The sequence below is a fragment of the Monodon monoceros genome, unplaced genomic scaffold, assembly GCF_005190385.1.
Source record: "Monodon monoceros isolate NGI ecotype Baffin Bay Population unplaced genomic scaffold, NGI_Narwhal_1 Super_Scaffold_3, whole genome shotgun sequence".
Lineage (NCBI taxonomy): Eukaryota > Metazoa > Chordata > Mammalia > Artiodactyla > Monodontidae > Monodon > Monodon monoceros.
This window is the reverse complement of record NW_021703780.1, coordinates 95,446,772-95,455,377: the sequence shown is the minus strand read 5'-3', so window position 1 is coordinate 95,455,377 and position 8,606 is coordinate 95,446,772.

The following is an 8,606-nucleotide window of genomic DNA, read 5'->3' as shown; positions in this document are numbered from 1 at the left end:
GGCCTACCAGCACCCTCACATACAAAATTGTAGGTATTGTGGGTTGAGAATCAGAGAAAAGCACAAGAATCATTGCCTCAGACGGAGGGCAGGAGGGAAGATGGCAGAGTAGAAGGACGTGCGCTCACTCCCTCTTGCGAGAGCACTCGAATCACAACTAACTGCTGAACAATCATTGACAGCAAGACACTGGAACTCACCAAAGAAGATACGCCACATCCAAAGACAAAGGAGAAGCCACAATGAGACGGTAGGAGGGGCGCAATCACAATAAAATCAAATCCCATAACTGCTGGGTAGGTGACTCACAAACCGGAGAACACTTATACTACATAAGTCCACCCACTGGAGTGAAGGTTCTGAGCCCCACGTCAGGCTTCCCAACCTGGGGGTCTGGCAATGGGAGGAGGAATTCCTAGAGAATCAGACTTTGAAGGCTAGTGGGATTTGATTGCAGGACTTCGACTGGGGGAAACAGAGACTCCACTCTTCGAGAGCACACACAAAGTAATATGCACATCGGGACCCAGGGGAAGAAGCAGTCACCCTATAGGAGACTGAACCAGACCTATCTGCTAGTGTTGGAGGGTCTTCTGCAGAGGCGGGGGGTGGCTGTGGCTCACCGTGGGGACAAGGACACTGGCAGCAGAAGTTCTGAGAAATGCCCCTTGGCTTGAGCCCTCCCAGAGTCTGCCATTAGCCCCACCAAAGAGCCGGGTAGGCTCCAGTGTTGGGTTGCTTCAGGCCAAACAACTAACAGGGAGGGAACCCCATCCCACCTATCAGCAGACAAGTGGATTAAAGTTTTATTGAGCTCTGCCCACCAGAGCAACACCCAGCTCTATTCACCACCAGTCCCTCCCATCAGGAAACTTGTACAAGCCTCTTAGATAGCCTCATCCACCAGAGGGCAGACAGCAGAAGCAAGAAGAACTACAATCCTGCAGCCTGTGGAACAAAAACCACCTTCACAGAAAGACAGACAAGATGAAAAGGCAGAGGGCTATGTACCAGATGAAGGAACAAGATAAAACCCCAGGAAAACAACTAAATGAAGTGGAGATAGGCAACCTTCCAGAAAAAGAATTCAGAATAATGATAGTGAAGATGATCCAGGACCTCGGGAAAAGAATGGAGGCGAAGATCAAGAAGATGCAAGAAATGTTTAACAAAGACCTAGAAGAATTAAAGAACAAACAAACAGAGATGAACAATACAATAACTGAAATGAAAACTATAATCAATAGCAGAATAACTGAGGCAGAAGAACGGATAAGTGACCTGGAAGACAGAATGGTGGAATTCACTGCTGCCGAACAGAATAAAGAAAAAAGAATGAAAAGAACTGAAGACAGCCTAAGAGACCTCTGAGACAACATTAAACACAGCAACATTCGCATGATAGGGGTCCCAGAAGGAGAAGAGAGAGAGAGAGAAAGGACTCGAGAAAATATCAGAAGAGATTACAGTCAAAAACTTCCCTAACATGGGAAAGGAAATAGCCACCCAAGTCCAGGAAGCACAGAGTCCCAGGCACGATAAACCCAAGGAGAAACACGCTGAGACACATAGTAATCAAACTGACAAAAATCAAAGACAAAGAAAGCAACGAGGGGAAAATAACAAATAACATACAAGGGAACTCCCATAAGGTTAAAAGCTGATTTCTCAGCAGAAACTCTACAAGCCAGAAGGGAGTGAGTGGCATGATATATTTAAAGTGATGAAAGGGAAGAACCTACAACCAAGATTACTCTACCTGGCAAGGATGCAATTCAGATTTGACGGAGAAATCAAAAGCTTTACAGACAAACAAAAGCTAAGATAATTCAGCACCACCAATCCAGCTCTACAACGTATGCTAAAGGAACTTCTCTAAGTGGGAAACACAAGACAAGAAAAGGACCTACAAAAACAAACCCAAAACAATTAAGAAAATAGTAATAGGAACATACATATCTATAATTACCTTAAACGAGAATGGATTAAATGCTCCAACCAAAAGACACAGACTGGCTGAATGGATACGAAAACAAGACCCGTATATATGCTGTCTACAGAAGACGCACTTCAGACCTAGGGACACATACAGACTAAAAGTGAGGGGAAGGAAAAAGATGTTCCATGCAAATGGCAATCAAAAGAAAGCTGGAGTAGCAATACTCATATCAGATAAAATAGACTTTAAAATAAAGAATGTTACAAGAGACAAGGAAGGACACTACATAATGATCAAGGGATCAATCCAAGAAGAAGATATAAGTATTCTAAATATATATGCACCCAACACGGGAACACCTCCATACGTAAGGCAAATGCTAACAGCTATAAAAGAGGAAATCGACAGTAACACAATAATAGTGGGGGACTTTAACACCTCACTTACACGAATGGACAGATCATCCAAACAGAAAATTAATAAGGAAACACGAGCTTTAAATGACACAATAGACCAGACAGATTTAATTGATATTTATAGGACATTCCATCCGAAAACAGCAGATTACACTTTCTTCTCAAGTGCACACAAAACATCCTCCAGGATAGACCACATCTTGGGTCACAAATCAAGCCTCGGTGAATTTAAGAAAATTGAAATCATATCAAGCATCTTTTCTGACCACACGCTACGAGATTAGAAATCAATTACAGGGGAAAAAACACAACAAACACAAACACATGGAGGCTAAACAATACGTTACTAAATAACCAAGAGATCACTGAAGAAATCAAAGAGGAAATCAAAAAATACCTAGAGACAAATGACAATGAAAACACGACGATCCAAAACCTATGGGACGCAGCAAAAGGAGTTCTAAGAGGGAAGTTTATAGCAATACAAGCCTACCTCAAGAAACAAGAAAAATCTCAAATAAACAATCTAACCTTACACCTAAAGGAACTAGAGAAAGAAGAACAAACAAAACCCAAAGTTAGTAGAAGGAAACAAATCATAAAGATCAGAGCAGAAACAAAGAAAACAATAGCAAAGATCAATAAAACTAAAAGCTGGTTCTTTGAGAAGATAAAATTGATAAACCATTAGCGAGACACATCAAGAAAATGAGGGAGAGGACTCAAATCGATAAAATTAGAAATGAAAAAGGAGACGTTACAACAGACACCGCAGAAATACAAAGCATCCTAAGAAACTACTACAAGCAACTCTATGCCAATAAAATGGACAGCCTGGAAGAAATGGACAAATTCTTAGAAAGGTATAACCTTCCAACACTGAACCAGGAAGAAACAGAAAATATGAACAGACCAATCAGAAGTAAGGAAATTAAAACTGTGATTAAAAATGTTCCAAAAAAGTCCAGGACCTGATGGCTTCACAGGTGAATTCTATCAAACATTTAGAGAACAGCTAACACCCATCCTTCTCAAACTCTTCCAAAAAATTGCAGAGGAAAGAACACTCCCAAACTCATTCTATGAGGCCACCATCACCCTGATACCAAAACTAGACAAAGATACTACAAAAAAAGAAAATTACAGACCAATATCACTGAAGAATATAGATGCAAAAATCCTCAACAAAATACTAGCAAACAGAATCCAATAATACATTAAAAGGATCATACACCATGATCAAGTGGGATTTATCCCAGGGATGCAAGGATTCTTCAATATATGCAAATCAATCAATGTGATACACCATATTAACAAACTGAAGAAGAAAAACCATATGGTCATCTCAATAGATGCAGAAAAAGCTTTTGACAAAATTCAACACCCATTTATGATAAAAACTCTCCAGAAAGTGGGCATAGAGGTAACTTACCTCAACATAATAAAGGCCATATACGACAAACCCAAAGCACACATCATTCTCAATGGTGAAAAACTGAAAACATTTCCTCTAAGATCAGGAACAAGACAAGGATGTCCGCTCTCACCACTATTATTCAACATAGTGTTGGAAGTCCTAGCCACGGCAATCAGAGAAGAAAAAGAACTAAAAGGAATACAAAATGGAAAAGAAGAAGTAAAACTGTCACTGTTTGCAGATGACACGATACTATACATAGAGAATCCTAAAAATGCCGTCAGAAAACTACTAGAGCTAATCAATGAATTTGGTAAAGTTGCAGGATACAAAATTAATGCACAATGGACTTGAGGACATGGGGAGGGGGAAGGGTAAGCTGAGACGAAGTGAGAGAGTGGCACGGACTTATATATACCACCAAATGTAAAATAGATAGCCAGTGGGAAGCAGCCACATAGCACAGGGAGATCAGCTTGGTGCTTGGTGACCACCTTGAGGGGTGGGATAGGGAGGGTGGGAGGGAGACGCAAGAGGGAAGAGATATGGGGATATATGTATATGTATAGCTGATTCACTTTGTTATAAAGCAGAAACTAACACACCATTATAAAGCAATTATACTCCAATAAATATGTTAAAAAACAAACAAAAAAAACCCCAAAATTAATGCACAGATATCTCTTGCATTCCTATACACTAATGATGAAAAATCTGAATGAGAAATTAAGGAAACACTCCCATTTACCATTGCAACAAAAAGAATAAAATACCTAGGAATAAACCTACCTAGGGAGACAAAAGACCTGTATGCAGAAAACTACAAGACACAGATGAAAGAAATTAAAGATGATACAAACAGATGGAGAGATATACCATGTCCTTGGATTGGAAGAATCAATATTGTGAAAATAACTATACTACCCAAAGCAATCTACAGATTCAATGCAATCCCTATCAAATTACCAATGGCATTTTTTACAGAACTAGAACAAAAAATCTTAAAATTTGTATGGAGACAGAAAAGACCCCGAAGAGCCAAAGCAGTTTTGAGGGAAAAAAACGGAGCAGGAGGAATCAGATTCCCTGACTTCAGACTATACTACAAAGCTACAGTAATCAAGACAATATGGCACTGGCACAAAAACAGAAATAAAGATCAATGGAACAGGATAGAAAGCCCAGAGATAAACCCATGCATGTATGGTCAACTAATCTAAGACAAAGGAGGCAAGGATATACAATGGAGAAAAGCAGTCTCTTCAATAAGTGGTACTGAGAAAACTGGACAGCTACATGTAAAAGAATGAAATTAGAACACTCCCTAACACCATACACAAAAATAAACTCAAAATGGATTAGAGACCTAAATGTTAAGACCGGAAACTCTCGCACCGCAATGAAGAGTAGCCCCCGCTCGCCACAACTAGAGAAAGCCGCCCGCAGCAACAAAGACCCAACGCAGCCAAAAAAAAAACAGACTGGACACTCTAAAACTCTTAGAGGAAAACATAGGAAGAACACGCTTTGACATAAATCACAGCAAGATCTTTTTTGATCCACCTCCTAGAGAAATGGAAATAAAAACAAAAATAACAAATGGGACCTAATGAAATTTAAAAGCTTTTTCAAAGCAAAGGAAACTACAAACAACATGGAAAGACAACCCTCAGAACAGGAGAAAATATTTGCAAACGAATCAACGGACAAAGGATTAATCTCCAAAATATATAAACAGCTCATGCAGCTCAATATTAAAAAAACAAACAACCCAATCCAAAAAATGGGCAGAAGATCTAAATAGACATTTCTCTAAAGAAGACATGCAGATGGCCAAGAAGCACAAGAAAAGCTGCTCAGCATCAGTAATTATTAGAGAAATGCAAATCAAAGCTACAATGAGGTATTACCTCACACCAGTTAGAATGGGCATCATCAGAAAATTTACAAACAACAAATGCTGGAGAGGGTTTGGAGAAAAGGGAAGCCTCTTGCACTGTTGGTGGGAATGTAAGTTGATACAGCCACTATGGAGAACAGTATGGAGGTTGCTTAAAAAACTAAAAATAGACTTACTATATGACCCAGCAATCCCACTACTGGGCATATACCCAAAGAAAACCATAATTCGAAACGACACATGCACCCCAATGTTCACTGCAGCACTATTTACAATAGCCAGGTCATGGAAGCAACATAAATGCCCATCAACAGACAAACGGATAAAGAAAATGTGGTACATATATACAATGGAATATTACTCAGCCATTAAAAGGACTGAAATTGGTCATTTGTAGAGACGTGGATGGATCTAGAGACTGTCATACAGAGTGAAGTAAGTCAGAAAGAGAAAAACAAATATTGTATATTAACGCATATATGTGGAGCCTAGAAAAATGGTATAGATGAACCGGTTTGCAGGGCAGAAACAGAGACACAGATGTAGAGAACAAACGTATGGACACCAAGTGGGGAAAGCAGCAGGGGTGGTGGTGGTGGGATGAATTGGGAGATTGGGATTGACATGTATACGCTAATATGTATAAAATGGATGACTAATAAGAACCTGCTGTTTAAATACAATAAATAAAATACAGAAATTCCAAAAAAAAAGAATCATTGCCCCAGAATATGCCTGTGTTAGCCAAGAGAAATTAGTGAGATCTGGTAAATATTAGAGGGACCGCTGAGCCTCTTAAGATAGGCTGCTGCTGATAGGGTGAGGAAGTAGGGGTAGGTACTGTGGAAGAAGAGGGGAAACCCCAAATTTTGAGCTTGATTTCGAGCTTGACTAGAACTTGTGGGGCTTCAAGAATGGAAGGAGAAATAATATTGAAAGTGCTGTCCTAGGGCAGCTAACGTCTAGAAAAGGAGAAAAAAACTCTTTTCTGTCTCACTTCTTACTGAGCACCCACTCAATAAGTACCAAGTATGTGCTAGGAACCCAAGTGACAACAAGAGAACTAGCCCACTGGGTGAAAGGCATTTTCTAAGTTGTCTCATTCTCAAAATAACCCTACAAAGAAGGTATGATTATTGGTGTGATTATGTCATTCTCTAGATGAGGAAACTGAGGCTCAGAGCTGTTAAATGATTTGCCCAAGTTCCCACAGCTGGTAAGGTGGGGGTGAAGTTTGAACCCAGATCTGTCTGACTCCAAATCTTTCAATGCACTATCACTGTTTCATTAGCAGGGAGAGAAAAGGTGTGATGAATTTGACATTTAAATCCATTCTATTTCTTTGTTGTTATTGTTGTTAAAATACAATTTAAATAACTGAACACCAAATTGGTACACACCCACCATCTTTTGGCATAATTTTTTTAAGTGACTTTTTGATTGTAAAGTTAATATTACTCAACAAAAAAATGTTTGGAGACTACAGACATGTAGAGAGAAGTGAAAGAAGCAAAACTGAATCAGAGGGACTTCCCTGGTTGCGCAGTAGTTAAGAATCCGCCTGCCAATGCAGGGGAGATGGGTTCGAGCCCTGGTCCGGAAAGATCCCACATGCTGTGAAGCAACTAAGCCCATGCGCCGCAACTAGTGAGCCTGCGCTCTAGAACCTGTAAGCCACTACTACTGAAGCCCGCGTGCCTAGAGCCCGTGCTCTGCAACAAGAGAAGCCACCGCAGTGAGAAGCCCACGCACCACAAGAAAGAGTAGCCCCTACTCACCGCAACTAGGCAACTAGAGAAAGCCCACTTTTTCAATGAAGACCCAACGCAGCCAAAAATAAATAATTAATCAATGGAAAAAAAAAAACGAATCAGATAATTCTTTAACCATTAACATTTGTGGTGTTTCTCTCCACTCTGCTATGAATAATTTGTAGTTTGCATTTTACATTGAAGTTATCAAACTGCATACCTGCTTAACATTATAAGCATTTTTTCCGTTTTTAAGTAGGTTGCATTACCACCAATTTACGAGCTGTGAAATATTACATCTGGTAGATGTACTTTATGTTTTTTAATCATTCCCTTCTTGGTGATTTCTTGTAAATTTTCCTGTTATAAAAATATTTCTTCAAACATCTTGGCGCATATATATTTGTCCTAATTTAGGATTATTTCCCTGAAATTCATTCCCAGAAGAGAAATTCCTGGGTCAAAAGGCCTGGACATTATTTCTTTTTTTAATAAATTTATTTATTTATTTATTTTTGGCTGCGTTGGGTCTTCAATGCTGCGTGCAGGCTTTCTCTAGTTGCGGCGAGCGGGGGCTACTCTTCGTTGTGGTGTGCAGGCTTCTCACTGCGGTGGCTTCTCTTGTCGTGGAGCACGGACTCTAGGTGCGCAGGCTTCAGTAGTTGTGGAGTGCAGGCTCAGCAGTTGTGGCTTGTGGTCTCTAGAGCACAGGCTCAGTAGCTGTGGCGCATGGGCTTAGTTGCTTCAAGGCATGTGGGATCTCCTGGACCAGGGCTCAAACCCGTGTCCCCTACACTGGCAGGCGGATTCTTAACCACTGCACCACCAGGGAAGTCCCAGGCCTGGACATTATTTAAGCCTTTGATGCATACTGCCAAATTGCTTTCCAAAAGAAAGATTTTTAGCAAGTCATTTTCCCACCAGAAATGTAGAAGTATCCATTGCTCACACTAACACCAGCTTTTGGGGTTACCAGTTTTTTTAAACTTTACATTTGAGAGGGTATAAATGGCTTCTTTTAGTTTGTACTTCCTTAACTACTTGTGAGGTAGAGAATGTTCCATGTTCATTGTGTTTCATCTGTCTCTTTTGACCATTTATTGGGTTCTTAGTCTGTTATCAATTTTATGTTATTTACATAATGGAAATATTAACCCATTGTCTGTAAAACATTTCCCCAGTC